We start from the raw sequence: 16,238 nt of genomic DNA, 5'->3' as shown, positions 1-16,238 counted from the left end.
CCCTCTGAGCAGCAGCCATCTCCTCCCAGTTTTGGATCACTACGCTATTCAATTCTCATACAGGAAGATACTGGCAATAAGAAAATGGAATATAAAAGTAGTGTTCTCAAATCTTAAAGTAATGAGACTTTCACTGAATAGAAAGTTGTAATTAGAAATGTCAGTTTTACCAACATTCTTTAACTTGTAACAGAAGTCTTTAAAAACATTTAAAATAGAGTACAATGAAGTCAGTAACCTTATTCAGGGAAGCAAGCTCTATAAGAGTACATCTGCAGAGGAGCTGAATGGGTTCTGTTTGTCTTTGATCCACAGCATCCACCCGGCTAGAGCACATACCTGCTCCCTTTAACCTGCATCAGTCAGCAACTACCCCCAAGAAACAAGATCTGAAGTATGTATCTGTGCATCTAAGTCAACCTGATGATAAAACTTCAGACTTTCAGCACTGAAATTGCTGCAAGCAAGATGTTTGAAACATAATACTGGCCTTAAGGGCTGGATCATCTGTATTAACCCACCACCACCACCCAACACTGCAGTCTACTATCCTTCCCTCACCTGTGTAATTCATTTGAGTGAAATTAATGATAGATTCCCTTTAGTTAGGGAAGAGAGTTCTCATTTAACATCGCTCTACACAGATAAAGCTTGATTACACAAACTCTGCTAGAAGTAATCACACTGTTTCATTCAAAAATAATAGCAAGATTACTGCTAAGCATTCAATTGTCTGAAACAAATTGGAAACAAGACAAAAAAAAAGACAAGAAGAAAAGTGAAAGGAACTGGCATTTATTAAGCATATACCAGCTAGCAACAAAACTTTTTTCTAATAGTATAAGAGTTTTGCTCCATGTAATCATGCATGATGAATATCATGTTATTTTTCCTTGGAAAATAAGACCTGAGTAGTCTGAGAAGATTGCATATTTCTGAAATAGAGTTTTTTAAAAAAATTACAAGCATGGTGAGGAACCGTGCTGCTTTATTTAAAAATAAAAATGGTGGGGTTTTGTATGCTTAGCTGTCAACAGAAAACAGTTGTGTTAGGAGCACTTTTTCAAAGGGGAAAAAACGTAAGTTTAGTTTGACCTAAATAAAAAGAGTTTCTTTATGAAGAAAGAAGATTTAATATGGAATGCGCCATTTGACCTGAAATGCTTCAGTATTGAATGAAGTGAGGTTAAATACTTTGTTTATAGAGAACACCAAATCCTACTGAACTGTCAGAGGAAGAGATCAGGTTAGGTAAAGACTCAGCAGGAAGATAACAGGAACACGGCAAATGAGGTGGAAGTAAACTTAGCCAAGGAGCTTTAGATTCCTAGTTTCCCACCTTGTGAGTGTTTTCAGTGTTCTTCATACTTCTGAAATGCTTCACCTCTGCTACTGATTTTCAGTAATATTTAAGAGAGTCACTAAAGCAATGACTCAGTGTCTCCATCTTCAGAGTGCCCTAAGCACTATGAGAAAGATTCACTTTAATTATTTTAATAGAAACTGGAACATCCCAAACAGAAGGGAGAGGAAAGACCAGTTTTGTACTCACTCCAAATTCTTATACAGGATGCAAGATACCCAAGTAAAAAAAACAGATTATTTAWTTCTAATAGGAATTAAAATCAGATTATTTAATTCTAATAGGAAGCTTTAATTGTAATGTTGGGGAGATTAGCAGGATTTTAATAAATTCATTGTGTGAATAATTCCCCTTTCAATCTCTCTCAAAAATGCAAGCATCTAATTTCTCTAACTAATCAACTAATCTTTAGTTGTATACTTTTTCCTGAGTAAGGCACTGAGAGAAAGAAAAAGTTGATTATGYGATCCAGAGCTTTTTATAGATTGGAGTATAAAGTGACCAATACTAAATGTATTGGTTATTGCAGGCAATAACTGCAAAATTCAGCAGCCAATAGCTCCCAGGTAGAACACTAAAGAGCAAACTCATAGCAGACTTCTCAAACACTGGTTTTCTTTTGGGAAGGGGGGGTGTATGTACACATTGGCTAAAACATACACCTACAGACTTTTTTACTMTTCTTGCACATATGACCACTGAAGTTCCCCCAAAATATTATAGGTGCTGCCACAAAATAAGTAAARTGCACTTCAAAGCACTTTTTTCTGGTCTCTAATAGAATATCTGATAAGCTTCAAGTCATTAGGTGAAATTAAAGCTGTATATATCAAAAAGTTATTGAAACTTTAAATGTAAGCTTACAGATTGTTTAGAATATAAACTATATAGCTTGTAGGGTGGGCTACTTTCTGAAGTTTGAAGAAAGCATTTAAACCTTAGCCCAAACACTAAAGTACAGTTTAGAATTCTTTAGTTTTCTGAGGTCTTTTAAGCGTGGTGCTACTGTATTTCTAACATGCAAAGACCTGCAGTTGACACATTACAGTCTAAGATTCCAGCAAGTTTTTTTTTTTTTTTTTCCTAAAAAAAAAGTACAGTTTAGAATTCTTTAGTTTTCTGAGGTCTTTTAAGCGTGGTGCTACTGTATTTCTAACATGCAAAGACCTGCAGTTGACACATTACAGTCTAAGATTCCAGCAAGTTTTTTTTTTTTTTTTTTCCTAAAAAAAAAAAGTGTGACAACCATCACCTTGAACTTACCTTGAATTCTGTGGTGGAATAAAAGCAGGATAGGATCTGATCCTCTGAATGTAGTTCAGTGCTAGTGATTTGCTAGGGCAAGATTCACCTTGATGTTGTTTATTTTTAAAAGGCTTATCACAACAATATTGGCTCATGTCAAGTCTTAAAATACATTCTATTCATTTTTGTTTCACTTACTAATTGGAGTATGAAGGATCTAATCCTGGCTTTTATTTAYTCCACCTGGACACTGGCATGAGTGTGCACACACAATAGTAGAAACTCAGTAAAGAGCTGCTGCCTCCCCTGCTTTAATGAATATTATATTAGATTCCTTTTGTCTACCTTTTGTGTACCTTGTTTACCTCTTGTGAGGAGTAACAGAAGGAAGGAAAGTGAGAAGGTATACAAGTACCACGGGAGGGAAGGATTTATTTGAGACAGAACTACCACCAGGGCCCTAAGAAAATGCCTGTTTGTCTGGGAGAGCAAAATCTTCAAACTCTTCCTCCCTCCAAAAAAGTAAGTTTCAGCAAGCTTAGCTAAYTATTTTTCTATTTACATTAAATGTAGAGAAAAAAAAAACACACTGCATTTGTTGGAAGTTGCTAGCTAAGACAGCCCACCATCCATACCATTTTCCATTGTGGAAGTTCAGTACAAGTACATTCTACAGGAGGTCAGAGAAGCAGGAGCAAAGGCATGGTTTAACATGAGTAGAAACCATTTAGCAGAAGCTACTCCTATGAGACTGTCTAAGAGGAAAGGCCAAAGTTTTAACTTGGACTTTAAGTTATTTATTGCTTGTTTATTTTATTTGCAGTAGCCTCAAGTCCAAGTCTGTTGCTTTTATCTTGGGCTGAGGAATCTAGTTTTGTACCAACTATTTAAGCTATCTTTGAAGTTCTTGCACTGTGGCCAAGCACTATGGAGAAAGGAAGAAAAGAAGCAAAAAGTCTAGCTAAAACTTTTGAAGAGAATTAAAAAAACACAAACAGAAAAGGAAACAAAATATAATGAATAAATGGGCTGGAGCAATAGCAGAGTAAAGAGATAGTTCTGCTCACTACAGTTTTTCAAAAAAAAATCCCCATAATCATTGTGGAACCATTCAGAGAGCAGAAATAGCCTTATTTATATTGGTAACTAAAGAATGATTGCAGAATAGTTAATGTTTAAGCAGGACTTTCTGTGCAACAAAAACAAATCAGGAAGACTGTTTGCTAAGAAAGAACTAACTTTATTCCGTRTGAAGATTTGAGAAAGTCTGTAAACATAGGAGAGTAGATTTAGGAAGCCTGGTTTAAACTAATATTAAAGTAATATTACAAAGAAAATCCGATTAGTTTTAGGGTGTAAGTCAGGAACTGAAGTCTTAAAGTTAGTATCTTATTCTTTACAGCTCCATGGTTTTATTAAATACTCAGCTGAGTTTTCAGGAGTTGTATTTTTTTTAAAAAAAATGTGGATATACTAAAACAGTATATTTGTGGTTTTTAATTTAAAAAAGAAAGAGGAACAGTATGGATAGCACAAGGTGTCCTGCCTTTTCTTTTCCCAGACTTAAGAAATTTCAGTGCCCCAAATTCAGATCACTCATCCACTAAATCCAGGGGAAAAAAAAATGTCAACATTTTTGGTTATTTCCACAATGGCTGAACAACTTAGAAACAGATCGAGATCAGCTAGTGTCAACTGACTCAGCAGCTTATAACTACTATGGCAGGAAAGTAGCAAGGGCAACCTCCCCACCCTGCACACAAAACTTTTCCCAGCTCTTCAAMTACTCTTTAAAAAGAAAAATATTTCTACTTAGAGCATATACATCTAAATAACCAAAGATGAGTGATGTGAGTTAAAGCTTGAAAGAATTATCAAATAGAAAAAGAGATATCAYGTATCAAACAGTCCATCTGGGAAGTTTTAGCTTATTTTGGAAACAGTTTTAGCTAATCAGCACTTAAGATATATACTATCCATTATTCAGTATACAGATAAGGGGAGGTAGATTGGATAGCTCAGCAATGTAAAAAGAATGAGGACATGTATAGCATTTTGTCCATTTCTGAAAAGAGGACAGTGAAATTGCTTTTGATCAAACTGTAATATGCCCCTAGAGCATATTACACTTTTGCCTTGAGAAAGACAAAAGAAATTGTTTACGAGCCAATGTGTTACCCTGAGTTCATGACTATCTCATTATGAAATTACAATATTAACTGTTAAACAACATTCATACAATTAGTAGAAGGTTAATACTGCCTTTTCATCAGTATTTCTGAATCTAATTGTAAAGGAAAAGTCTTATTAGGTATACCCAGCAGTAAACTGATAATGCCAGCTAAATGCTCAGCAGATGTCGGTAACTAGAAACATAAAATTTTAATAGTCAGTTTCTTCAGTATTTAAATACTATATTGTTATCAACATATTTTTCATAAAGAAAGTCATGCACCTCTGTCAGTTATATTTATTACACTAAGGAACATTTTAATATAATAATGCAGATGTCTTCATTCCATAAACCCCAATGGTACTTAAAGCTAGGATTTTATTTGTGCCTGGGGCCAAACAAAGCTATAAACCTGCTAAGTTCTAATTCAAATACTGCTGGTGGGGTTTTGAATTTGTGCTATAAATTATAATACAGTGTAATCAAATATGTGCACAAGTGGTAGTCATGGAAACARTATTTTTGACTTAAAATTTTTGAGAAATGAAGAAACTGATATACAAACAATCATTTTTACTCTAGACTGACATATTTCCCTCAAAGTATATGTTATTATTATTCCAGCAAAACTACTGTATGACATTAAATACCTTGAATACGAAATCCCAGTCAAAGCTAGTCACAMCATTTTTTATTATTGTCTAAACAGGACAGGTGGTATACAAACCTTCAGTCTCATAAGGTTTGTGTTCCAGCTGGACTAAYACTGACCAGTAGCAGTAATGATGTATTAAGACATTAAGTACATCACAACTGATGTCAATCGTGATATTGCCTTGTTCAAAGTGAAAGCCCCTATAGCACTCAAGCCTAGCTAATAGAGTTGCAGAACAGGAAGCTCTCCAGTACATCACGCTATTTGAAGCTATAAAGCTTTAACCATAAACAATGGTATGCCCAGAGTATCCCATTAAAGCACACAGTTTTTCATCTAACGATATTTTATATTTTTCTGGAGAGTTATGTTTAAAGTATGTAGTATTTCGGTAATGCTCATAAGTAAAGAATTTATAGCTAGATTTACTCAGGCTGTATTGTTAGTCTATTTTAAAAGCACTTTTAATTCACTTTCCATTTGAATACACTTTGAAACAATCTTATCATTTAATGTTTACCAGCACCAGGGAGTCACAAACAGGTTGGGCTTTTCTGCATTCAGGACCATACAGACATGTAATAAATGGCACTGACACACACTAGGTTTTCTAAAAAAAAAAATAAAAAATTAAAAATAAAAATAAATAATAAAAAAAAGCTGTAAAACAGGCTGGTTATTCTTCATATAGGCCGTCAAGAGGGCCAAACTGCTTTATAAGCTCTCCTACTCATGTTTCCAGTCTCTAAAAGAAAAGTATAAACCAGTTATTGTTTATTGGGGAGGGGGCAGGAAGGCCCGCATGCACTTTCCAGGCTATCATCTACAGTGACTGGGAACTGATGAAAAGAAAGAAGTTTAAAAAGAACAAATACTCTTCAGTGTCCACTCCAAAATTAAGTGTTAAAGCAGGAATAGGCAAAACAAATGTCAAAAGGGGGCTGAGGATAAATAACTAAGTGTTAAATCCGTAACTTAATCTTTGTTCCCGAAGGCAAGAGTRGATGTTCCCGAGAAGAGAGACCAAACCTGCAGATGCTCTCAGAACAGGCGAGCAAGAACTACGTACATAACTTCCTAGTTTGAAAAGAAACTATTCATTGATGTTCTAATTTAAGTCTCACTTGAACTCTAAAAGCAGATTATAGGAGAGAGAGTTCTGTCTATCGAGAAACAGTATATAGCCAAAGATAATCTCTTTGCAAACACTAAACAACATATTCCTCAGTCAAAAGTTAGGGGTAGCTGGATTCAGTGTATTGAGAGCAAAAAGTATATAACACAGTATGTGCCACCTGTAAAATAGAGAGCTGGCACAATTCCTGAAGTGCACAGCAATTCTGTGCACAAAACAAGCACTTAACTGTATAGACCCCCCAAAAATAAGGCCCAAGAACTTCATGTGTGACTATGCACAACTTCCTTCTCCAGGTTTCCGTATTAGGTTCACTGAAGTTCACACAGCACACCAGAGTTGCACTAAGCAACAGAGTTRCTTTCTTTTAGAATATATAAAAAGGTAGAACACCTTGACTTCAGAAAAGAGGTCCTTATTTCAAGGAATTTGTCACACAGTATCTACAGTACATGGCTAACCTCCCTGGTGAAGAAAACACCTCATCACAAATTACATCCCTTATGCCTTCACCACCCCTCTGAAAGCACTCTGGTAGTTTGTTGTAAGAGGACGACATTAGAGTGCTTCATTTTGCATTTCTGCAGTGRGCTACAATAATCATTGCAACAGAGCAGAAGAAGAGGAATCCTTGGTATATGAGCTCTACTGAGCCAAAGAATTTGTCAATGGTCATCCGACTGTACATTAGGAAGAGGGCAAAGTGATTCTTCCCTGCTCCTGTGCCAGGACTTGGAGGCAAAAAAGAATGTGCGGTTGCAAAAGGCACTGCTCTGGTGATGAAGAAAAAGGTTGGAAAAGGAGGAAGGTTAATGCACGGTTTTAGATRTTTGCACTATCACCTGAAACTGGACACGCCTTCTGTTTCATGATTTTTAATCTCATGGAAGAGTCACACATTCCCTTCTGCCATTCTCTGAATGATGCAGTATTGACACTCCTGAGCCCAAACACCTCCAAGTTACCAAGGCTCTGGCTAGACATCAGTATCCTCTTGGGCCCTGATCCCTGTTATTAGTCAGTACTGTTCTAGAGCAAGCCTCTTCTAACTCACATGTCCCATTTTCTTTCCCAAATAAACCAGATCACTGGGATGCAAACAACGATCCATTGGGTTTTTTACCTCAGGCCAGAGCTGGAATTCAGCTAAGAAATAGTATTATAACTGCACTTCTGAATGCTGCGTAGCAAGCTCACAGTTCAGATAAAAAGAAAGAGTTTAGCTTCCTCTTCAAGTTCTCTTTCAGACATATGAGGGATGCTAGAAGTGTTGCAGAACAGCATATTAGAGGTGTTCTAACAAAATATTATAGAATAAGAAATAAAGATTCACCTTTCTGTGATCCCTTCCCATGTAAAGGGCATGGTAGCTACCAAATTAGCCTGGATTTTGATGCCAAGCCAGAACAGTTCCTCATGTTAGCAATAACAAGATTGTTTATAGACCATTTTGATTATAACAAGCAAAGAACAATAGCGGCAGAACAAATCTCTTACACATCGCTATCTTTTGCCTCCATCAATGCTGTATATGAAGACGTCAGAGATTACTTTCAGAACTGGAAGACATTAGAGGCTTGAACTACTGTTTTATTTCTTAGCTGGAAATGCACCCAGCCACATGCATTTTTCCCTGAACACATGTTATTTTGATGCATCATCCCACCAAGATGTTTCTTAGCGCAAAGACTGTGCTTAGATAATATGCCTTCATATTTGCTAAGTTTTTAATGAAAAATAATATATGTAGTTTTAAGCCTAATATAAGCAGACTGAGTCATAACTGAAGATGATAAGCCTATGTCCTAAAGGAAGGAAAATAACTTAGGGAATCAACTTTGACTCACCAGTATATGAAGATAATTTTAAATAAGACACATTTCAAAGTAATTAATAGGGTTTTTGAAAAACTTCAGGAAGGTGTTTCATTATTTAAAAAGTTACAAAGAAAAAATCTTAAAGATAAGAAAAATCAGAAAGATAATTAAAGAAAATGAAATGTTTATTCATTTTTAAATACATTTTGGATTTTTAAACACTCTTAACTTCCTTAGTTTTACGTGGGTGTTCTAAAAGAAAAAAAAAATGGGCAGAACAAATTAATTCACCTTTCTAAGATTTCAATTAACCAAACAGTAAATTAATCATAAGAGTGCTTACATAAAAGCCTATTTTTACAAATATCACAGTCCTTACCTTTACTCACTCCTAACTGCGGCATACAAAACAATTTGATAGAAAAGGCCACAGAATAAGATCATTTTAGTAACACTCTCCTAAGACTACTTTTACCCCCACCTTCCTTACCCTCCCTTGCCAATTAGTCAGGAATCRTTTATAGAGATGCCACCTTTGGTCTGGCTTTTTCATTGGGCCTTCCTCTCTTCTTCACTGTTTAACTGCTCACAGCTGCAGACTAGCTTGGTGAGGGTGGCCTTAACTCCTCAATGGCCAGATGTTCACAGCAGGCTTCTGTCTGCTACCACAAATGAATATTGTCATCTCTGATATTGTGTTGGCGTATTTAATAACAAATACTGGTATTTTGGTAACAAAATCAGGCATTTTGTACTTCGATGTATATCAATGGATATATATGTCTTTTAGCTGTGTAGAGTGTACCAATCACATGGAAAAACCCTAACTGCTGACAACRTCTTTTTGCTATACAACAGTTTTGATTTGATTGTAGTGTATTTTGATGAGCCACTGAAATACAGTCAACGAGCAGGAAAATACCGGTATAACCAGATTCAAGGTCATACTGAAATATAATAAAGATAGAATCTGGTGCATATCACCAGATATTTTTATAGTAAATGTATTTTCATAATTTCAGACCACAAAAAATTATTGATATATATATAAAAGCAGCCATACCAAAAGCTATATTAGTACTATCTTTGTCTGATGGATGTTAAATATCTTCTGTCTTTATCATATATTGCACTAGGATGTGCATTACTACGTGCACTGTCCCCTAGCCATCCCAAGGTTTTCTGTCAATAAAATGACTTAGTTCCATTCAGAGTTACATCTAGTTATGAGCTGACACTCATTCAAACTAGGATACTGGCAAGGAAGAAAGTAAGCACCAATCTCATCATAGAAATTCAAAATGGCATATTATGAGTTACATCTTCCTTTATAATATGGTTTGCCCTTCTGTTTTTATGTTCAGGTAAAATGTGTAATTCATGAAGGCCTCATAGAGAGGTGATGTACATTTTATTGAGCTAAAATGTTCAGATTTGGGTATCTCAGAGTCATCTTGGAAAACTATATTTTAAATTCAAGGATATGGATTTTGCCTCTGACTTTTTCCAATATACCAAGGAAAGAGAGTGAATAAAAAGATAACAAAGGAGCAGTATCTGTGTTCTAATTCTGCTTTTTATTTTGGCTCAAAGGCCTGCAAAAGCAAAGAGAATCCATAACAATGCAAATACACAGCAAAACTGTCTGTGAACCACTACTGCGAGCTTTGAAGAACATTATCTTTCTAACCTACTTTATGAAATATACCTCATCCTTAAGAAACAGTGTTTAAAATTTACTGAAATCAATCAGTCAGAAATCACAACATGCTCCTTCACTATGTTAACTATTGGTTTTGAAACTTCCAAAGGCACTACTCATTTCCCTTTCGAGATTTTCTTCCTAGGATCTCCCTGTGAAACTGCATGGGCCCGTCTTCTTGTCATAGCCTAGGAAGGACTAAACTACATCTCTCCTTTGGGATATGTCCTCAGGCACAGTTGAATTTCCAGATATAAATAAGTGTAAAGTTACAACAAAACAAAACTAGTTCCCTGTTCCAAAACATGATCCATTGACCTCTTCTTTTACATCCATCTCCCCACAACGGTATTTCAAAACCCATCAAAGAAAAGAGTTTCTCTCCTGAAACTTGCTTCTAAAGAGGTTCTGTAAAACTCCTTTGATCCACATCAGCTGCCTGCCACCACAAGCAGGGGTGACTGACCCACAGCTCCTCAAGATCAGTCGTTCCTCCTACAGACTGTTCGGTACTACTCTCATTGTGGGTTTTCACTATCAGAATCTAAACCACACAAGTATTTAACTTAAATTCTAAGGGATCCTATCTATTATGTGCTTAACTTGAGGCTTTTTGATTTTGCTGCATTCTGTCACAAAAATTCAACTATTTATTCCTATTGTCACATGTTACTACCCAGAAAACAGAGGATTGATTTGAGTGTTTTCTTCCTTACCCATTAGTAAAGAGGCTGCAATCCTCCTCTTCACTATTTACTATTAGTTTAAAATTTCACCAGAAAATAAATGCCTCTCTTATGAATATTACACGTATTACACAAAATATAAGCACTAGCTACAGGAACAGCTCCCACTACCACCATCAATCAGCATTTCAGGCATGAGAATTAGCTTTGATGAGACAGATTCAAGTTTCATCAAGACAGATTGAATTTTGTTTTTTTTTTTCCTTAAAAGCTGTTTAGCAGCAAAAGATACCACCCCCCCCAAAAAAACAGCTGTAGATACAGTAGTATCTAAAATGAACCATTCCATATAGATGCAATACATTTATTTAAGACATTTCAGAGATTCATTGAGATTAAGCATCCTATCTCATCCATCCTTGAGTTGTACTGTATTACCTAGATAACAGACTTCAGTGGCCTGCAGAAGTACTGGTTCCACATCACCTGTATGGATTTACCTCAGGAAATGATGCAGGGTGAAATAGTTTCAGTCAAGATTTGAGTTACCACTCTACCCACCAGGTATCCTTGACCAGCTCAGCAAACAATATCGTCATCTGATACTGTCATGATCAGATGCARCTCTTTTGAGCAATTGATATTTCATATATTTTGGTTGCAGTGGTTCTGGCTTTTGATTTATAAAACTGCGCTGAGTAGCCTGAGAGTGTTTAAGGGTAAAAACATCCTACAGGAATAAAACATTGCCCTTTTGAACCTATAAAACCAAACATCAAGAAGGAAAGGTCTTTAACTTTTCATTACTGTTATTTAGGATGTAAACAGGATCAGAATAGACACGAGTATCTGAAGATTTGTTAATTCAATAATCCATATCATTCTCTGGCTGATAGGATGAGTCTAAAAAAGGTGGGGCCATATGAAAAGAAGAAAAATATCTTTTGACATAATTCTCCATTTCCCTCAAGTCTATCTTTAATTCAGAGATTTTTCTTTTTGTTCCTTTTTGCCAGATGCTCTAGTCATTTGCCAGGGGATACTCAAAAAATGGAATAAGACTATGTTTCAAGATTTGCTACACAACCTACACAATTCCGTACCTATGTGGGAGAAGAAGGACATTTTCTCAGCAGCTCAGTTATTCCTATATCCTTCTCAGTGTAGTTCAGTAGCATATTGCTTTCTATATATTCTCAACAGAGCATTGAAGAAGTTCTTTTACCTCAATTATGAGTTAGAAGTCCTTAGAATGGGAGGCAAAAACAGCAAAGATGTTATATTTATGGAAGCATTACTTATACATTACAAAATCTTCTCAAACTCTCCATTTCCAGATTCCAAAAACTTCTGCAGAATTTTGAGGACATGAGATGAATTTGGTTGGGAAAATTGAAAGATTTCAAAACAAGAACAAAAAAAAATACTAAAATGATCTACTTGACAAAAGGCACTTTAGCAARCATCCTTTATCTTGTTTGCAAGTCTTGTTTTCTATTCAGTTTTTAAATTCTTCAGGTTGGGACCTTGTCTTCATATATGTCTATAAGGCATCAGCTACACACAGTGATACATAAATAACAAATATTGAATCACAAATAATAACCATCATGTCCCCTGAAAATCCACAGGGTAGTTTTGCTGCTAAATTGATGTTGACGTTAGCAGCATTAACTTGCTCAGATTCTTCCCTCGAGAAGGGACTTTGGTAGGATCACTCTGGCCAAATGGCTTCTGAGGGAATGGAGTTGCCATAAGGACCAAATGCTTAGGGGATGCTGCAAAGAAGCTGTAACTCTACGGTAGTATCTATGCCTCAAAAGATCTCAGGTCATCCATGGGTTAAGAGGGACATGCTGTTGCCAGAAGGTAAATCTTATCCCCTCAGTGCATGACACACTAAAAATTTAAGAGCTTAAAGAGCATCAAGCTTTGCTTCTCATAGAGCGTTAGTCTGCTGGAGAAGTAGGCAGCTGACCTATGTACCAGCAGATCTGAAATCACTGCTAATATTGAAGAGAACAAGAATTTTATTACAGCCAATGGAAAATATATCAGCTACTTTTTTCATTTTACAAATAGAATTTAGAAGGCTATTTTTTTCTTTCAAGAGAATTCTAATACCTCTCAGGTTCAGACAGTGTTCAGTGTTTCAGTTCAGATAGCTTTTGTCTTAGAAAAAGTTAGCATATTCTTTGCAAGAAGAATTCTGTCTCCTGGTGCTTTGTGATTTGTACAGTTCTTTGTAAAATGTGAGGGTAAAGTGGATAGCAGATTCTCTTGTTCTCATTATTTTATATTCCAATAAGCTAAGATCAGGTTCCTGATATCAGTTGAGTTATGAGATTACAGAGTTCAGGAATTACTTTCAGAGAGATGAACAGTGAATCTTGCATATAGTCAAGGAATGTAGTTAAGGGTAATGATATGTATCTCTTTTTAATTCCCTTACTCTTTCTACTATTTTGGGTAAGTGGCTGCTTATAAATGGTAACTACTTGTACATACCCATGGTGTTATCGCAAAGATGTTTCTGAGAAAAAATTCTTAGTAAAAGAAAAAAAAATAAAGAACAGTTTCTGAGCAGGTTTAAGACAACACAATTACTCTGCACTGAATGGAACACCCTAGTTTAGCTTTACAAAAAAGGTTGCTGCATCCTTGCTGTGGGGTCTACCAGTGCTGCAAGTCTGCAAGGCTAGAGAGAGCTCCTACAAGTTGCCTTATTAACACTGGAGATTGAATTTCTGAGACCTTGGGCTCCAAAAAAGCACCACCGTGGTAGACCCAGGAGTCTGGAGGACCTTGGAGGGCTTTCAGTGTCTCTGAAAMAGAGCAAGAGTAGTGGAGTCTCATTTCCAATTTAGGTTCAAAATGTTCAGAACATATATTTCAGTTACTGCCAAATACACTTTTTCTAAACCTCATTGTGTTTAAACATATAGCATTAAACATATGTATTTTTCCTTAATAAATATTTTTACTCCAAGTAAAACTACTTTCAGATTTTGTAATTTTTGATTAAATAAATTCTGGACAATAAGCCACTGTAATGTCAATAGCATTTTATTATTTAAAATAAAAATATTCTTATTTTTCTACCAAGAGAGTTTGCAAGATATCTGACCCTTCAAGATCCTTGAGCAGTAAATTCCATTCCAAATTAGCAGGTTTTTTAGTTTTGTTTTTGGCTGTTTCTTATATATAATAGCTTCCCCCACTGGAAAGGATTAAATTGCAGATCTCCCATAGACACTTTACTATTAATGGAAAACACCACATTCCTCATTCTCTCGGGCTATGTTTAAAGAGAATGAAGGTCCAGGTGCTGTGTCCATAGCCTCCCTGAGGTGCTATGTCAATGCAGGTATCAGCATCAAGATAACTGAGAACTCCCAGCTGATCACAGATCCCTTATTATTTCTGTAAGTATGTGATCTGGAATACATTACTCAGCATTAATTTGTGTGTAGTTGTGAGATTTGTCCCTAGCCTGTTTCCAAACAGACAAACCATGATATGTCACCACAACACATATTAATTGCCATAATAAACAATTCCTTGTTGTCTACACAGATTTAGGGCAACTTTAAACCCAAGAGAGGCCTTCCTTCTCTCTCAAACTCCTAAAAATAGAGGAAATTATTGCTGTTTATTTTGTACTCTAGAGCAGTTTTTCTCGTGAATCATCTAAAGCCTTCCATTGAGATAAATAATCTTTAAAGAGATTACTGTTAAACTGTTTTCTGAGAAATTATCCAGTTTTAAAAAAACTTCATCTGAATACTTAAATCTCTACTTCAGAATTTATCAGGACTCATAACTTCCTAACTTGTTTATTAATTATATCCTGACAGGAAAATGCTCTTCACCGTAGTTAAGGAGTAGACCGTGAAGCCACAAGAACCCAGTAATGGAGTCTTCTGTGGTATCATATGGAGAGAGCTATCATATAGAGAACTCTATCATATAGAGTTCGTCTCAATGCACAAATATTACGTTGGTTCTAATAAAGTTTAATGAATGTAAATGCAAAACACTTGCATACAGAACCTGTATATTCAAAACCTCCAACATCCCATGTAGCAACAGGGTTTTACAGAGAAAAACTGTGGTAGATTGTCATATGCAGTAATGGAACTATTACCTTGCGGGCTTTATATTTATATGCTTTCCTCAGCTTTAGCTTGTTCATGCATGCATCATATCTCTGGAGCAAACTATCTGATTGTACTTGTGGTATTTGATCTGGTTTTCTATACTGTGTGAGCCAATACAAATAAACCTCCCCACCCACCGTTTCAGCATTCCAAGCAAGCTAAAGCCCCTATTTAAATACCAGAACACCCTGAAAAGCCTTTTTACACCTAGATCTGAACAGGCCTTTTCAAATGCTAATCTGCATGTTAGTCAAGCAACAGTTTTAATCCCAGCACTGCCATCTACTGAAAAGAACATTATAATATATCTTTCTGGAAGACATGCTTTAATTCAAAGACAAATTATGGTCTTGGTAACTGGATTACTGGATAAATGGAGTTCCTAACCAGAAAAAACTCTATAAGCTATCCTATACAATCTGGTAAGATGATGAAGTAACTTTAAAATGTACATAAATCCATTTATAGGMATGGTGATGTTTCAGCAATAGTGGATAGATGAGTACCAACAAGCTGTGTGCATCCCTCCTTAACTTTGATCTAAGGCAAATAAATGCTAGCTGAATTAAATGAGAATGAAATCAATTACAATTTCAATTTAATAAATCCAGACATTAATTGATTAATTCTTTAAATGAAGCACCTGAAATTACTAAATCTGTGTTTCCAAGCCTTAGACAGATCTATGTAAATGGAACAGGAGAAATACTATAATAACTGCCAAAATTCTCTTTTCCCTGGGTAAGAAAATCTAAATAATAACTAGAAGTAAAAATCTTAATTACCTACGGATGATYTTCTGTTGAAATACCTGCCAGTTTCACATAGGTTGAATGCATTTTATTGAMAAAGTAACTCTTTATACCTAGTTTGCTTACTGAAACAACTCTCATATAAAGCAAGTCTAAACGCTGTTGATGGAGAACCGATTAGGCCACAATCTATTGACTGCCAGCCCCAGGCTGACAGTGTGTTATGACAGCTCCTAGTAAGCATTTTCTTCCTTTGGGAGTGTTTATCCGTGTTGATCTGATCACCCAATTCACAGACTACCGCAGTGCATGGTAAATTTTTTAAAAGAACAATAAAAAAAGAAAGCAATTAAAGTGTATTTTAAAATGTATGTTCTTAAATTCTCCCCAAATTGAAAAATGAAATACTTTGACTAWGTCTACTTAGATTTTTAAAAAATCAGTAAAAGCATAAATCCCAAACATGCATCTGTTATTTTCCATCATTTTTTGATCAGCTTTTTGGCACCAAAAAGACTTGCAGCTAGCCAGATGGTTCACTTTAAATGAC

The sequence above is a fragment of the Rhea americana genome, unplaced genomic scaffold, assembly GCF_003343005.1.
Source record: "Rhea americana isolate MKP2758 unplaced genomic scaffold, rheAme1 scaffold_87, whole genome shotgun sequence".
Taxonomy (NCBI): domain Eukaryota; kingdom Metazoa; phylum Chordata; class Aves; order Rheiformes; family Rheidae; genus Rhea; species Rhea americana.
Note: the sequence above shows the minus strand (reverse complement) of the source record.